This window comes from Falco peregrinus, chromosome 7, assembly GCF_023634155.1.
Source record: "Falco peregrinus isolate bFalPer1 chromosome 7, bFalPer1.pri, whole genome shotgun sequence".
NCBI classification, from domain to species: Eukaryota; Metazoa; Chordata; class Aves; order Falconiformes; family Falconidae; genus Falco; species Falco peregrinus.
In genome coordinates this window covers 87957807-87973479 of record NC_073727.1, presented here as the reverse complement: position 1 = coordinate 87973479, position 15673 = coordinate 87957807, and the positions used below count along the sequence as shown (strand labels likewise).

Below are 15673 nucleotides of genomic sequence, written 5' to 3'. Positions count from 1 at the left end.
TGCAGCATCAACATGAAATATATATTTTGATTAGAGAATTTAACTGTGACTCTGAGTATTCCACTCTGAATCCGATCCAGAATACTAAATCCCCATTAGCTACAAATCTTTTTAACATTTAGCTGTTCACAAAAGACAGAGGAAAATTATATTGTTACAGTCCTTTTAAAAACCATTTTGTTATCACAGTATTCTGCATATTCTAATAGTCTGGGTTTTGTGAGCTTTATTAGAGTTACAACAGCTCTGGGAGCTTTCTTGATGAATTCTCAGTAGTCAGTTCCATTAAGCAAAGATTGGTTTGCTTGACTGGAAATGAACCAACAATGGGTTCAATGTGTTTTATACATGCTCTTGGTTGCAAATATGTTATTATTATAATGTGTCATTTGTATTTCTACTATTTTGAAAGAGTAGATCAGTTATCTAGTCTGCATACTGAATAATTCAAGGAAGTGTTCTCTATTAAATATTTAATCTATTCAAAATTATACAGTCCCAATATATATCAGTTAAATGCATACATTTATGGAAGCCCACTTTTATTAAACCAAATTAAATATTGAATCAAATTTAATAATTAAACTAAATTACTTTGTGGATCAATTTAACACATAACTTCAATTTATGCCATACTTGAATAACAGAGGAATAAATATTCAACGGGTTAAAAGTAACCATATTTATCTGGTGCTAGAACTATTTCTTCTAAACTCAAAAATTAAGAGGTGTGTGCATGTGAATATGAACAGACACACACTTCTTTCTTCTGATGTTCTTCTTAAACTAGAAAAATGTCTGCTGCTATATAGGCCACTACAGGCAGAAGAGGCAGTAAAAAGAAAATATAGTGTATACACTTGGGTTTTAGAAACCTAATCATGAATTATCTAAACTTAATTTAGTAACAAAGGACACTTGTTTGTGTCCTTTTTTGAAGCCCCTCTTCCCTTTCTTATTTCCATCCTGAGCTATGAACCATTTTAATAAACCAAAACATTATTGATGATATTAACCTATTATTTCTTTGGATTTGGTTAAAGGCAGCAGAGAAAATCTTGCATATTTGCTTTTACAGATACTAAGAGTCTAGGTGTACCTGACAATTGTTCAGCAAAAATGGACTCATAACCTGTGATGTGTTATAGGCTATCTCAGCTAAACCCAGAAAAAGTATTTATTTGAACTGAGGACCCAAAAGCCTAGTAGTTTGGTGTATGACACTACTTTCATATAAAGCTAGCTCTCCGTCTGCTTTATGAAATACTTCTTTCTAGCCATTTCAAATTGTAGTTCAGCAAGGTATTGACCTTTTATTATTTACCTGCAGTGACAATTATCTGCGTATGACAAGTATAAAAATCTAATAGTCTCACTCAGTTCACAGATACACAGGATCAGTCAAAATCAGAGGTGGACAGCCACGCAAGCTTGATCCGGATCACCGGTACTTGGCCTTTGAAATACATAGACAAACTGGCTTGTTATAAGTTATCATTTAAACAGCCTTGTAAAATACCTTACTTTAACTAAATATATCCTACATAAAAACAATAAGGAATAAACAGCATCACAGGGAAGAACGATGGATAAAATTGAGCTAAAATTGAACTAGCTGAGCAACAGGAACATAAAAAAAAAATAACAATGGTATCATACTTTTGGAGCAAATAGGACAGAACAGAATGAAGTTCTGTGTACCATATTTCCTGAAGCTGACATTTTGCAGATTTTCTACAGCAAGAAAATCAAAGTGCTTGAGAGAAGATCTGTAGCCTAACAATTGACCATATTTCCTTAAAATGTGTGGTAATGTCACCTAAAGCTGTTTGGTCTAACTTTGTAGTGAGAAAATCGGCAATTTGGCAACTGTGACATTCCCTCATGCCTTCAGTATGGTTACATTTTTGGAATGCTAAAAGAAAAAATTATTCATTGGGAGTCTATATCCTGAAAAAAAAAAATAATCCAGAAATAAGAACAGTTTCAATTATTAATTTAAGTTTAAAATAATGTAAAAACTTTTATACTAGTCTTTCTTGTACCCTCTGATCATTTTTGTTTCATTAGACAGATTATAAGTTTCTTAAATTAAGAAATTTAACTCAAACTAAGAAATGAGGAAATGCTTCCTTTTTCTCGGTGCATGCCTTATCTGTGTCTCAGCTGCACACGGGGATGATATGGGGCCCTTCAACTCAGTCCATCGAAAGAAAAATGGTGTGAGCAGCTCACTACCAGCTCCCTCTAAGGGATATTTAGTGAATGGAAGAGGGGTCAGGGGATAAAACAGCATACTCTGGCAAGCAAAAAAGTAACTGTGCACAGCAACTTTTTAGAAAGTATGTAATATGACTTTTTTCAACTTCTTTGTTTTCTGAATGTAATGTATCAGAAGCACACATCTGCAGGCTTCAGCAAATATTTGCATTTAATATCTGAAGTCCATAAGTGAAACCAAATCAGCAGAATTCAGTGGTCTGCTACCCTCAGTGCATCTTCATCTCTCTCTCTCCTCCTAAGCTGTGCAAACCAGGAGGAAGAGACAACCTTCATCATTACTCTTTCGTAAATAGTTACAGTACAGTAATGCCTGTACTGATATTTCTCAGTTTGGATTTTGAAAACAAACCACCTTTCTCTGTATATTTCATTAGTGATGCAACATGACGAGAAACTCCACCATATTTTTGGAATGGCTCACTTTTTTTATCATACTTTTGCACACCGACAATATAAATAAATGACTTGTTCACCCAAGTCACAGTTTAGTGAGATTTTGAACAGTTTCTGTATGGTGTGAGTGCCTCCATTTCACATAATAAAAAACCCCAAAATAATAATACTTGAAGAGTACAAGCTGAGAAAGGGCATGTAACTTGCAGGTGTTCAAAGAGCTTCACACTTGCCTTTTTAAACAGGTCTTAAAATTAAACACTGTGTAGGAGCAGCAGTGTTTTGACATATTCTTCAGATTTGAGAATTAGAACAGGTCCAAATGCTAGGAAGAGCCATAGGATACAACAGTAGCCCATAAATGCCATTTGCATTGTGCCACAGCAACACTTTGCTTTCAAACACTACACAATTTGATGTTCTGTTATATCATGTCAGTTTTGCTTAGAGGTAAGACCACCCTAGGACTCTGACTCCTTTCAATCCCTGCCCTCCCTTGGGAACATCTCCTGCTCCGGAGTCTAAGATGTCAGAGAAAGAATGTTATGGAAGTATTCGGGCATCTCATCTTGCATAGCTTGATCTCAGTAGTTTACTCAGGAATGTAAGTAGATTCAGACTCCTTTTCTTTCCTCCATGTGGGAGTTGTATATTGTGTGTTACAAGCAAGTCCCTGTAGAACTGAGAGAACAGAACGTGCAGCTCAAATTAAAGGAATTGTAATGGGTAAAATATCAGAATCAGAACACTAAAAGCATATCCATACTTGATGGATATGTTGTTTTAAACTCAGCGAATGTAGATAAATACACGTGCAGTCTTTTAGCGAAAAGAATGAAAGAGTGGGAAATGAAAATAACTGTAACATGAAATAGTATTTCAATATATTATACTTCCACAGTAATAGGAACATACACAAGGAAATATTAAAATAAACAAAAAATAAGTCCCCTTCCAAACCCCTGAATTTCCCAGTATTGCCTAACTTTAGGAGAACGGTCAAGTCCAGCAAGAGGCTAGGGTGTAAAAATAAGTGTTAGTGGGATCTTGCAGACATCCGCTAGCTGCTGAACTCACAGTACTACATCATTGTAAGTGCAGGTGCTAAGCTTCGTCACAACAAGTCCTTTTTATTTCCTCTGTAACATTCTCTCCTCTTTCCACTAAACCCAGCACTTTCTCACTTCCCTTGTCTAGATGACTGTACAGCTTGGGTGTTCAAGCCAAGTAGGGAATTACAGCATTTAATTTTGAAAAAGCAATTGGGAGGATGATTATCAAAGGTTATCTGAGAAAGGAAACATTATGAAATAGATTTCTGCCAACGCCTAGGCTTGTTTGCAGGTGCACAGGGATGTGAATAGCTCCCTTATGCAGACCTCAGCACTGTTCTGAGCTGTCACCAATTCCTTCTGTCTCCGAGACTTCTTGAGTGTGCGAGACGCCTAAGAAGAGGCTGGCTGGAAGAAGGGTAATAATAACAGATCCATCTTTTATCTTTGCATCTGCCACACTGCTGAGGAGAGAAGCATACTCCACTTAGTTGAAGAGAGATGAGCTAATCTACCAATACATTCATGTTATCTTTTGGATGGTTATGAGTATGACTCACATTTGACTATTTTAATGGAGACCACAATCAGATAGTGGTGAACTTTACTTGGGCTGGTATTAATTTTTTCACTTCTCCAGGTTTAAGCCAAGTCTAGAAGTCAGAGTTAGAACCTGACTTCTGACTTAATCTGCCTACAGATTAAGACAACTGCCAACCATAGTACAAAGTATCTTAGCTCACAACATAAGCAGTGGAGATAAAGTCAGTGCAGAAAACAAAGATGAGAGAGCAATTCAACTCACCCTGAAGTGAAATTAAATACCTCTTTTATGATGGGGCTTAGCTGCCTAACCGTAAGTTTCTAGTGTCATTTTAGATGCTTTGAGCTCCCAGCTTCCAAGTGCTGCTTTTTGAGTGTGAGCCCTTGTGTTACAATGGACATTCATTGGTCCTTGGATAACATCCACCAGCCTGTGCAGACATACTGCGTAAAACTGCACATCTGAAATGCTACTAGACATTTGTGTTTAGACGGTTCAAGTCTGGTCATCTGAATCACTCCTTAAATTTCATATATAGTACGTATTAAATCTTTGTAGGTTATAATGGGAATTTTAGAGCCATGATCTTATTTTAGCTGAATATCATGACGGTATTCAGTATAATTTGGGAAGTCCTAGAGCATCTAAAACACACGTAAAAGTCTGGAGATGTGACAAAGACCTGTGGAAGATATGCTCTTTTCAGGCCAGGTAGAAAGTCTCAAATGTGTAAATGGGCAGTAGATGCCTACATGCAGACAACCAAATCAAGCTCTCACTCACATGTACACACCTCCACACTGACTCCTCAGCTCAGATGCTCTGGGTGCAGTCCAGTGGCTGGCTTCACTGGAAAAAACTTTTAAACTGAAGATCACGTTATCTAACCTTCAAAGTTTAGTCCATACCCTATGTCACAACCTAAAGTCTGCATGAGTTTAAGTAGCATTTTCCCATTTATAACAAATGTCTCTCCACTACAAAGAAATTCTGTTGATCTGATTTCATTACTATTCATTCCTATTAGACAAAATCAGTTCCTTTGGAGAGGTCCCAGAAAGGAGGCACTCCTGATTGTGTGCTTCCTGCCTCACTACAGAGTAGTGCTCAGTTCGTTTCCTTTGCTGCCCTACTGTGAGATCACCGTGTAATCTTCAGTCAAGTGGAGGCTTTGACAAATCTTTACTGTCCTCATGAACAGCTGTTGATTTTTTATCTTCCTGAAAATGTCACCTCTTTCACAGGCTTACTAGACAAGTCTTACCTAAATAACATTGTGAGGTGATCAACTTACTTAAGAAACTGAAACCTGTTAAATTGTATTTTTTCTGTAATTTTCTTTCTTTTTGTTTAGAGCTTATGATAGGAAGGAGGAAATGCACCGTCCGGAGTTCAAACTGCAAATTATATTTGTGTTGCTACATACCTAAAGAGAGGGTGCTTTCTGTACTTATAGTTTCAAAAGTTTAAAATGTACAATATTTGAGGTGACAATTTAAATCTGATGTTCCAGCCAAGTGAGAGAAGTTTCTGAAGTACTAAAAACCCACAAACTGGGGTATCATGCCAGTACAGAAGTCAGACTTGACTTCACTGAACTTTTTTGACATGTGTGTGGGGGAAAAATAAATTAGGACATATAATGCATGTATTTGCAAACTGAACGAAATCTATTATTTCATTAGTAGGTGATTTGAAGGGATATTTCATAAAACTAGTCAAATTACAGCAGAGAAAGTAATCCAAGGGTCTCTCAAAAAGGCTGCTTCTCAGACAAGAAGCAAAGGAAGGTTTGTGAAATACATCTAAGGGACAAACATCCCACGTAGCTCTTGGGAAATACCCCAAAGACAATCGACTCCCATTCTTTTTTTTTTCTTTTTTTTTTTTTTTTAACTCTTTTTTTTTCCTTATAAACAGCAGTTGGAGAGGGGACACTGTGAAGAGGGGGAAAGATAGGTGTTATGTTTTGTGATAGAATCATAGAATCATTTAGATTGGAAAAGACCTTTAAGATCAAGTTCAACTGTTAGTCCAGGACTTCCAAGTCCACCACTAAACCATGTCCCTAAGCACCACACCTATGCATTCTTTAAGCACTTCCAGGGATGGAGATTCCACCACCTCCCTGGGCAGCCTGTTCCAATACTTGACCACTGTTTCAGTGAAGAAGATGTCTGTGTTTGCCTCCAACCAACACATGATAAGAAGGTCTTATGGGCAAATACATGTGGAGATTATTGTCTCCCTGAAAGATGTGCTGCCATGGCTGAGGGTCACACAGGGCTCATGCTGCTCTGCCCTGCTGCCCCCAAGGCTAGACTCTAGGTCCCTAGGAGCTGCTCTGTGGCACCACCACCCACAATGCCTTCCCTTTGATGCTTTCTCCAGAATTAAAATGGAGGAGAAAACATTTCTGTCAGTCTGGTAAAACCTACATTAAAGATCCTTCCAGGGATCAGCCAGGCTCCCAGGTTCTCCTTGTTCTCTCCAGATAACAATTTGTTGTGTTGCCCTGATTTTAATTTTCCTGCTTTCTCAGAGAAATAATCAGATACTGTCACTGGAAACAGGTGTTAGCTAACTACTGATTTAATTTTCACAAGATTGGCTGCTTTTCTCTCTTCCTCTGCTACACTGTTGTACACGGAGGGAAGGAGGAAAATCAGAGTTAAACCTACTGTTCTCAGTCTGGAGAAGGGAACTGGACCCTGATGCCCTCTCAAGAAAATTGTCTGAGAACAAGTAATCCTAGAAAATAAAGACACTGTCATCCAACCTCCACGCAATTCACAGAGAGGTCCCCAGGTTGCTACTGGAGCGATAAGGCCAGGTATAAGGGTCAAGCTTAGTCCCACCCACTGGGATACTGATATGTCTTAGTCACACATTGGGCCTCTCACAAATGCAGGAGTAGCTTTTTTTAATAAAAAAAATCAGACAGAAACTGAGCTGCCAGTAACTAAATTTAAAGCAATATTAAGTACTATATAATATTTAATACTTAACACATTTGTCCAGGGAGCTGAAGGCATGGATCACATTCTTTCCCCAGCTTCAGAAGTTCAGATGCACAGCTCTTTCTCATGAAAAACTGAAATGCACTTCACAGAGACTGACCTGGAAATTTCTATTTTAGTTTAGTATGAAATACTCAAGTTTCATCATACAGAATCTTAAATTACAAAAAGGAATAAAATGGCTCTTCATGTAAAGGATAATGCAGAAACCTATATGTTTTGTGGGCGAAGACTTTCTCATGTATCTCCATTTGTAAGTGTTACTTCATTAATGCCTTTGTCTCCTAGACAGACATTCATCTCGTTTAACTTGAGCCTTCTAAAAATTGGCTACTCTGTGTAGTCAATCAGAGAGTCTGGCATTTCCAAAGAATGATTAATCTGCTTAATGATTCTGTAGGTGCCTGTCTCTTCCTTTTGACTACATAGTTCAACACCTTGCATAGGCTGGCCATGCAGGGATGAGATTCAGTGACCTAAACAAAAGCTTGTAGTGCCACTTGTGACTCCTAAAGTATTGCAGAAACTTGCACATAGCTGAAACATCTTATACAGTATTAAAGAGATTGCAGAGAGGGGGAGGTCAGGCAGGATACTCCACCTGACACTAGATGCCCAACCAGGCTACTTAGACCCATTTCTAATTTCTAGACAGCTAAAGACAGATGAGCCAAACCCTACTCTAAAGATCTAAATCAGTTTCCCAAGACTATACAAACAATGAGCTAACTTTAGTTGGCTACAGCAGAATCAGCAAGGCAGCAGGTCTCAACAAAAACTGTGTTGGCTTCCAAGAACAGTGTTTAATGAAATTTACTTCAAAGATATAAGTTCAAAGATGTCTTACCATTCCAACCTCCCACATTGGTTCTGTAACCTGACTTGCTCTTCAATGCATCCCATTCATGGAGTAAGCAGGCGGGACTGTACTCTTAATTTACCACGCAGTATGCACTGTCCAAATCTAATACCACAAGCACTGCAAACAGCTGTGCAGAAATTCAGGTTAGTTAGATGAATTGACTTTCTGGTTTTGGCTTACATAATGGTGTTTCTAACATTTCCAGATGTATGCTTCATATGAAGAGTAGTGTTCATTCTGTGGTGACATTGTTTAGTTATTTGAAGTAAAAAACAATTTATTTTCTAAGAATAACTATTGCACTAGAAAAGCTTCTGCTACATAAGATCTGCTACTGAACCTCAACTGGCAATTTAGAGATAACTAAAACCAGTCAGAAATAATTCTACAAGTCTCAAATGTGATACTGAATATGGAACTGCTTTCCTTCAATGTGATCACCTCAGCCTTTTATCTGTGCTACTACTCTGACCTTTAGCCATATGATTTTCTTTTTAATAGGAAATTGATGAATCCATCCACCTGTTGTTGGATTTGTTGCCCATCAATTCTGAGCAGTAAATTTCATTGCCTACCCACTAAAAAGTCAACTAATAAGATGTGTCACATATTCTTTTAAACTAAGGCATATTTATTCCACGTAACTTTTAAAAGCCCAGTGGATAAAACTGCAGTATATAGCATACCTAAAGCTTGCAATGTAGAAGGAAAACAGCCTGCCAAAGATACGCAGCATAATGAAAAATATAAAGTAATAAACATATAAAAACTATAAAAAATAATAGTGAAATATTAGTGTGATGCTAAGAAAGAGCTAGTAGTAAGTAAAATCAAAAATGACTGCAGTAATAGAAATCACATTTTTAAAGGTCAATATTTTCTGAGATTAATGCTCAGCCATATCCTTCAGTCTTTCCTAATCTAAGGACTCACGAACTCCAGTTGGGAGCACACCTTTATCAAGACTAAACAATACTGCCCTAATATTTGAGAATTATCACAGACAAATCCTATAGACATAATTGGTCTTCATAAGGCAGGAGGGTGGGCATTCAGAGGCCTTATCAGAACTGTTTTTCTACAGTTCTCTGAATTCAGATATTAAAAAGACTAGCTTTTGCCAATTAACTGGAAATACAGTGATTTCCAATATTCTGATATGAATCTACTGTTAGGCAGAATTTTTTCTAAGGGAGAGTCAAGAGTCTGCACACATTCATTCCCCTACAGATAGTGGGTTTGTACAAGAGATATGATGAGTTGTGGCAACATAAAGATATCTTCAGTCTTATATAAAGCTAGAAGCCAGGAGTGTGTCACAGTCTTGTCATGTGTGCATTTCAGACATCCTCATCATGTTTATATGAGCTAGAAATGAGATACTAAAGACAAGGTTTTCTTTAGCTTTTTTTTTTTTTTTTTTTATTCTAAGCTTCTTCAGTTTAAATTGCCTCTTATAGATAGTGAATTTTGCGTATAAGAAGGAAGCTAACAAAATGTGCAATTACGTACCCCAATTTGGCTTGTGATGACAAATTTAAGGAATATGAACATTCTGGTAATAAGTTTGCCTGAATAATTTATCTGATATTCCAGTACTCACTTGCAATGGTAGAGATCATCAGTGATATGTTAAAGATTATTATGTGGACTACTTTGCCATGAGATGCTTCCGTAATAAAGCAAATTTAAGAGGAATAAGGCTGGTTTAGAATCCAGTTGAGGTGCTTTAGAAATGTTCCCTCCGTCAAGCATCAACAGGCCTCAGGTAATGCAGGACCCCAAATGTATCAGGATCCACTTTGTAAACACTTTGTTAGCATGTTCAGCATACTTGTGAATTTACAACCAATTAAGTCCAGCTGCAGAGCCTGTGCTGGATCTCAGCAACAGACTTAAGTATGACTACAATGCATTAGAAAGGAAAAAGAATAAAACCCATTTTTCATGGCTAGTGAACCTGCACCAGGACACTGGGAAGTAGCGTGGGCATGGCTGGAGGATCAGGAAGCACAGCCATGCATAGAAATTCATGTTCTGATTTATCAAAATGTTCTCTTTGCCAAGTATCAAGTTCAATGCCTTGCAGGATGGGGGCGGCATTTAACTAGCCAAAACCTCACATTTTAAGCTTGGTGTGTCTATGTTAGGTGACTGAAATAGTTGCCCATAGCTTCAGATCTTTCCCTATACTTCATATGTGAGTCACCTTGGATCTGTCCTGTAGATACTTATGGTAACTACTGTAAAAGCTCACACAAATAAACAATATATTTACATTTCCACCCATTATTCTTCATTCACATTGGTCATCCTCAGCCTTTTAGCCTTCAGGGTGTCACTGTTCATCTGAGCACTTCTTAGGAGCCCTTTCTGGGTGATGAATTAAGCTCCCTGACCAGGGGGGTATAGTTTCATGTTGCTGCTTAAAATCAAGATCATCATGATGAGGGGTAGTTTGTCTCGAGACAGAAACAAACCACAGTTCAATTTCACAAACAGGGACCATGAAAACAGGAATATCTTTAGGCAAGGTGAAAGTGGCTTTTGGCTCTTCCAATCCATGCCTGTAGTTATTACTGCTGGGTTGGTTAAGTAGGTTGTAAAACAAACTGTCCTTGTCTGTGATGAGCAGGCAAGGTAAAACACAGGTTCATGCATTTACATTTGTTACGACCTTTGTTTCTTGATATTTGACAACTTGTGGGAGACCGCACCGTGAGCCGCCGGCCTCAAGGCTCGCCCACAACCCTGCCGAGCTCGGTGCCGGCTCCCTGGCGGGCACTCGGCAGCTGTGGGCCCAGCATGGAGCCAGCAGCCGCCCCAACCCAGACACCGGCAGGAGCCAGGGCACGGCCCCACCGTTCCGGGCGCCATGTCCAGGCACAACCGACCGCCCCAGCCCGCTCAGGCGCGCGGGCCCTGACACAGGCCCACACGGCCACCGCTGTGAGGGACACGCGCTCCCCGAGTGTTCCGTGGTGGGAGCGCCATGGAACCGTGGAGGCACCATCCCAAGCGTGCCACTGAGGGGCAAGGAAACTACGGACCGACGGGACGCCACTGGATCCATGGTGGCCACTGTCTCTTCCAACTCTACCCTGACTGCTTGCCAGGTTTCCTTCTTTTCTGTCCTTCCTTCCCTTTCCTATCGCTCTTTTCTTATCGACGCTCTGTTCCGATAAACTTTCCTGACTGGCAGCATTTGGCCTCGTTTGCATCTTCACCCCGCTCCGGGTGTCACATGGAACCCCGGGCTCGGGCTGTCCCGGGCGGGAACGGTTAAACCGGCGGCGCGGGCCGGGCACCCGGAAGTGCGAGCGCCGCGCGCCACCGGCGGGGGTCACGTGTGCGCCGCGCGCGGGCGGGCGGGAGTGCGGGACAGCCGAGTGGGCGCTGTGAGGCGGCCGCCCCGCGGGGGAGCGGGCTTCGGCCCGTGTTGCCGTAGGTGTGCGCCCCTCAGGGGAGCAGGGGTGGGTGCTGCAGAAACAGCCCAGCGGGCGCCCCGGGGCGGCCGGCCCGGCCGAAGTGGGGGCGCAGTTTCCCTCGCTGCGGCTCCCGTGTGCCGGGCGGGGCGGGTAGGAGCGAGCCCCTGAGGCGGCCTCCCCGCCTGGCGCCCCCCAGGGCAGGGGGTGCTGTGGGTGGCGGCCTGAGTGACCGAGCGGCGGCCCCCAGGGCAGGGGGTGCTGTGCGGCTTCCTGGAGAAACGCAAGGCTCGCCCCTCCGTGCCCCGCGCGGGCTGGGCACAGAAAATCTGGAGTAATTTGCAATGTGACCAACCGAGCCTGTGCTTTACAAAGGGGTGCAGGCTTTCGGTCTGGAGAGGGAAAAGCAATCATCCGTGCTGGACGGGGTGCCAGCCTGGCTGCTGCTGTCGAAGCCAGAGATCGACAGTACACAGCAGAATCCCAAACCATAGAATCTTTACAAGATCTGGTCCAGGCCTTGTGAGGGCAAGTAGAAAGCTCAAAGGGACGACTAAATGAGGAAAGAACCCAGGCAAATTGTTTACGAGGTGCTTTCAAAGAGCAGCTCCTCACAGGCAAAGACAGTTCTCCACTGCCTGAAAAAAATATTGAATATCCCAATGATGAATCAGAGGAAGCAAAATGAAAATTGTATAAACTGCATGTCCCCACCAGTTCTCTGCACCCCTTGGTCAAGACTGAGTTTAAATACAAGGATGATGAGAATAAATTTCCTCAAATTACTACTAAAGAAGTTCCATATTCTGCTACTGAATTGGCTAAATTGAAAAAAGAGTTTGGCCAGACTCCTAAGTTCGGAGTCAGAGACAGAATATGTTTGGAGAATGTCATTGTCTGTGATCAGATATTGTTGAGCAAAAAGGAAGCTGAGGGCTACTGGGGGCCAGGAGTGTTCCTGACCACTGGGAACTACTGTGTACCCTGGTCCCTGACCCAAAGAACAGCCTGTTGGGCTGGGGTCTTAACCCTTTGGGAAGGAGGGATCCCCTTGCTATTATGGGGACGGTCGACCAACTAGTAGAAAAAGTACACAAGGCAGCATGTCTGCAAATGATGTATGACCATGAGCTTAGACCTAAACAGGAATCCCCAACAATGATACTGACTGACCTGGAACAAATGACTCCTCTCATAAGGGGCCTCCCCGACTCCTTAAAAGTGATTGGTATTCAATTACAGGGGAAAATACAGGTGATATCCCAGGGTGAAAGAGCTATTGTCACATTAGAATGGATAGTAACCCCTAATTGGGAACCCCAGGAAAAGAAAATGTGGACTTAGGGAGAAGTTGCTCAAGATTTAATAAATTATGAATGAAAATGCATCCCTATCACCACTCCGTCCACCAAAAGATTTAAGGCACACAGAACTGAAACCGTCCCCACACCCAACTAACAATAAAAGGATGTCTCCTGTAGCATCAGCGAGCAGGAGAGAGAGAGGACACAGACATAAGGGTCTGTGGACCGTGGGGTGGTGGAAGGGTATTCCCCAAGATCTTATGAACAGGTTACCAACTGACAAACTGGACTAGCTGGTGTTAGGGTGGCCTGAAAGTCTACTGGTTAAGAATGAGAGCCCGATTCCTGGTGCCCCCTGACGAAAGTCAACCGCATCCACTAGGCCAACGGGAAACTAATGCCCTCGCCCCCTTGTAGTGAGTGGGGAAGCAAAGGGTGGGTACATATTAGACAGCTCACTGAAAATGATCGAGGTGATCTATTAGTAAGTTCTTTTGTGGAACCTCAGTTGGTACTCATAATGTTCCTGGTAGATTACTGGAGCTCAAATTTCAGCTGTTAAAAGTCAAGATGCGGCACAAAGCAGCATAATTTTGAGCAGCATATGTTTGTTGCAGATGCCTTTGGTAATGTTCAAGCGCAAACATTGGCTACTGTTGGTTTGCAGTTACCTGGGGAGAATACAGCCACTCTGGTAATGGTGGTTGTGGGGCTGTTCCTGCTTAACCTTTTAGGAGTCGATGTTCTGAAAGGTAAGATGTGGATTGATGACAAGGGGAGGAACTGGACATTTGGCACCTCATCTATAAATATGCGGCTGTTACCTGCTGCGCCTTTGCTCCCTCCCTCACAACTGACCAATGTCAAATCCTATCTGTTACCCTCAGGGGCACAGGAAGAGATAACCCCCCTACCGGAGGAGTTAAAGGAATAGGGAATTGCTGGCCCACTCTCCTTTTATGTCCCCGGTATGGCCTGTTCATAAGCCAAACAGAAAATGAAGACTAACTGTAGGCTATCAAAGACTTAATGCTAACTCAGGCCTGTTAGCTGCTGTGCCAAACATTGCTGAGCTTGCAGCATCTACCCAGGAACAAGCTCATCCCGTTATGGCAACTATCGATGTCTAAGATGTGTTTTTTATGGTCCCCTTGCAACTCGAGGACCAAGAATGCTTTGCATTTACTTCAGAAGGACGCACTCAACCTATTGGGTTCTACTCTTGACAGCTTTAAGAATGCCAAGAAACGGTACTGCACTTGGGAAAAGGTTTGTTTGTGGTCAGCTTAGCCCTGTGAGAGGCCAAATGCACCATACATAACTGATAGTGCTCAGAGGTCCTTTTAAGGTGATAAAACCTGTGTTGACTGGGACACCATCCCCTTGACAGGATGGCACAACAAACCTTGGTGCGGAAATGGTATGCTCAGATCAAACATTACTGTAATGTTTTCAAGGTTTCAGAGGGTGCTGCCAAGACCTTGGCTATGCAGGAAGAAGCTGCCTTGAAAACTGAAAATGGTCCAATTTCCCCTGTGGTGCAAGTCGCCCCTTACTTTTCAGAACTCTTACAGAATGTTTGGGTTACAGATGCCTCTGCTAAACAAGAGGGTAAGATACGGAAAAATATCAAGCTGTTGCCTTGAAGATAAAAACTGAACGGAAAATAATCACTGAAGGGGACAGTAGCATTCAAGTGGGAGAATTGGTAGTGGTATGGTTGGGAGAAAGCACCTGTGAATGGACGTTATCATCCAGTTGTGATTGTATAACTATATGGTCTAAACCTTATATTTGTTCAAGGTATAAGCACAAGTGGAATCAGACCCATGTTCAGTTATCCAATGGCACTTGGATACAATGTTCATGTAATAATCACAAAGGTATCAGTATTGTGGCAAAGGATAAAGGGTTTAATATGGCTATTTTTACTTAGTGAAGTAATACTACTGCAGAGAAGTATGTACTGTGAGTATTATGGACCAGCCACTAGGAACCCTAATGAACTGGTTAGTGGTGCTCCAGAACCTATCTATAATTTAAATCGCATCATATGGTTGCAAGTTGTCCTAGAAATTATCACCAATGAGACAGCCCCCCTTAATCTATTGGCAGACCAGGCCACACAGATGCAAACAGTGATATTCCAGCACTGAATGGTTCTCAATTACCTGCTAGTCAAAGAGTGTCTGTGGTAAACTAAATAATTCTAATTGTTGTTTAAAAATTGATTATAATGGTCAAATTGTTAAGCATATTACTTCAGGAATATGAAAACTGCCCCATGTGCCTGTACAGACCTGGGAGAGTTGGGAAGTTGATCCTTTCTCTTGGCTTCCAGGTACCCCATGGGTTAAATGCATCCTTTTCTGTATGTTATGTGGTGTTGCATTGTTATTATTCCTCCCATGTTTAATTCCATGTTTTGTACAGTTGATCCAGCATACTATTTCAAGTATGCAATTTGTAGCTGCCTCATCTTCTGATGTCAGACATATCTGTGTCTTATTTCAGTCTAAGCCTGAAACCACAGTTGTAAACATATAAAACTATTCTCTTTTCCACACCTTACTATTTTTCTCTACCTTTCCACCACCATGGATGAAGAAGAGACAATCTTTAAGATAGAGGGTGGTGTGGGAGACCACATTGTGAGCTGACTGTCTTGAAGCTTGTTTACATCCCTGCTGAGCTTGGTGCAAAGCTGCCTGATGGGAACTCAGCAGTTGTGGACCAGACAAGGAGGAAAGCCACCCAAACCCAGACATCAGACGGGGTCAAGAAATGGCC

General features: G+C 41.5%; 1 pseudogene; it reads left to right on the top strand.

Moving 5' to 3' along the window:
- The first annotated feature begins 10959 nt into the window (after window positions 1–10959).
- Window positions 10960–12959, top strand: LOC101923878 (uncharacterized; annotated as a pseudogene).
- The last annotated feature ends 2714 nt before the right edge of the window (window positions 12960–15673 follow it).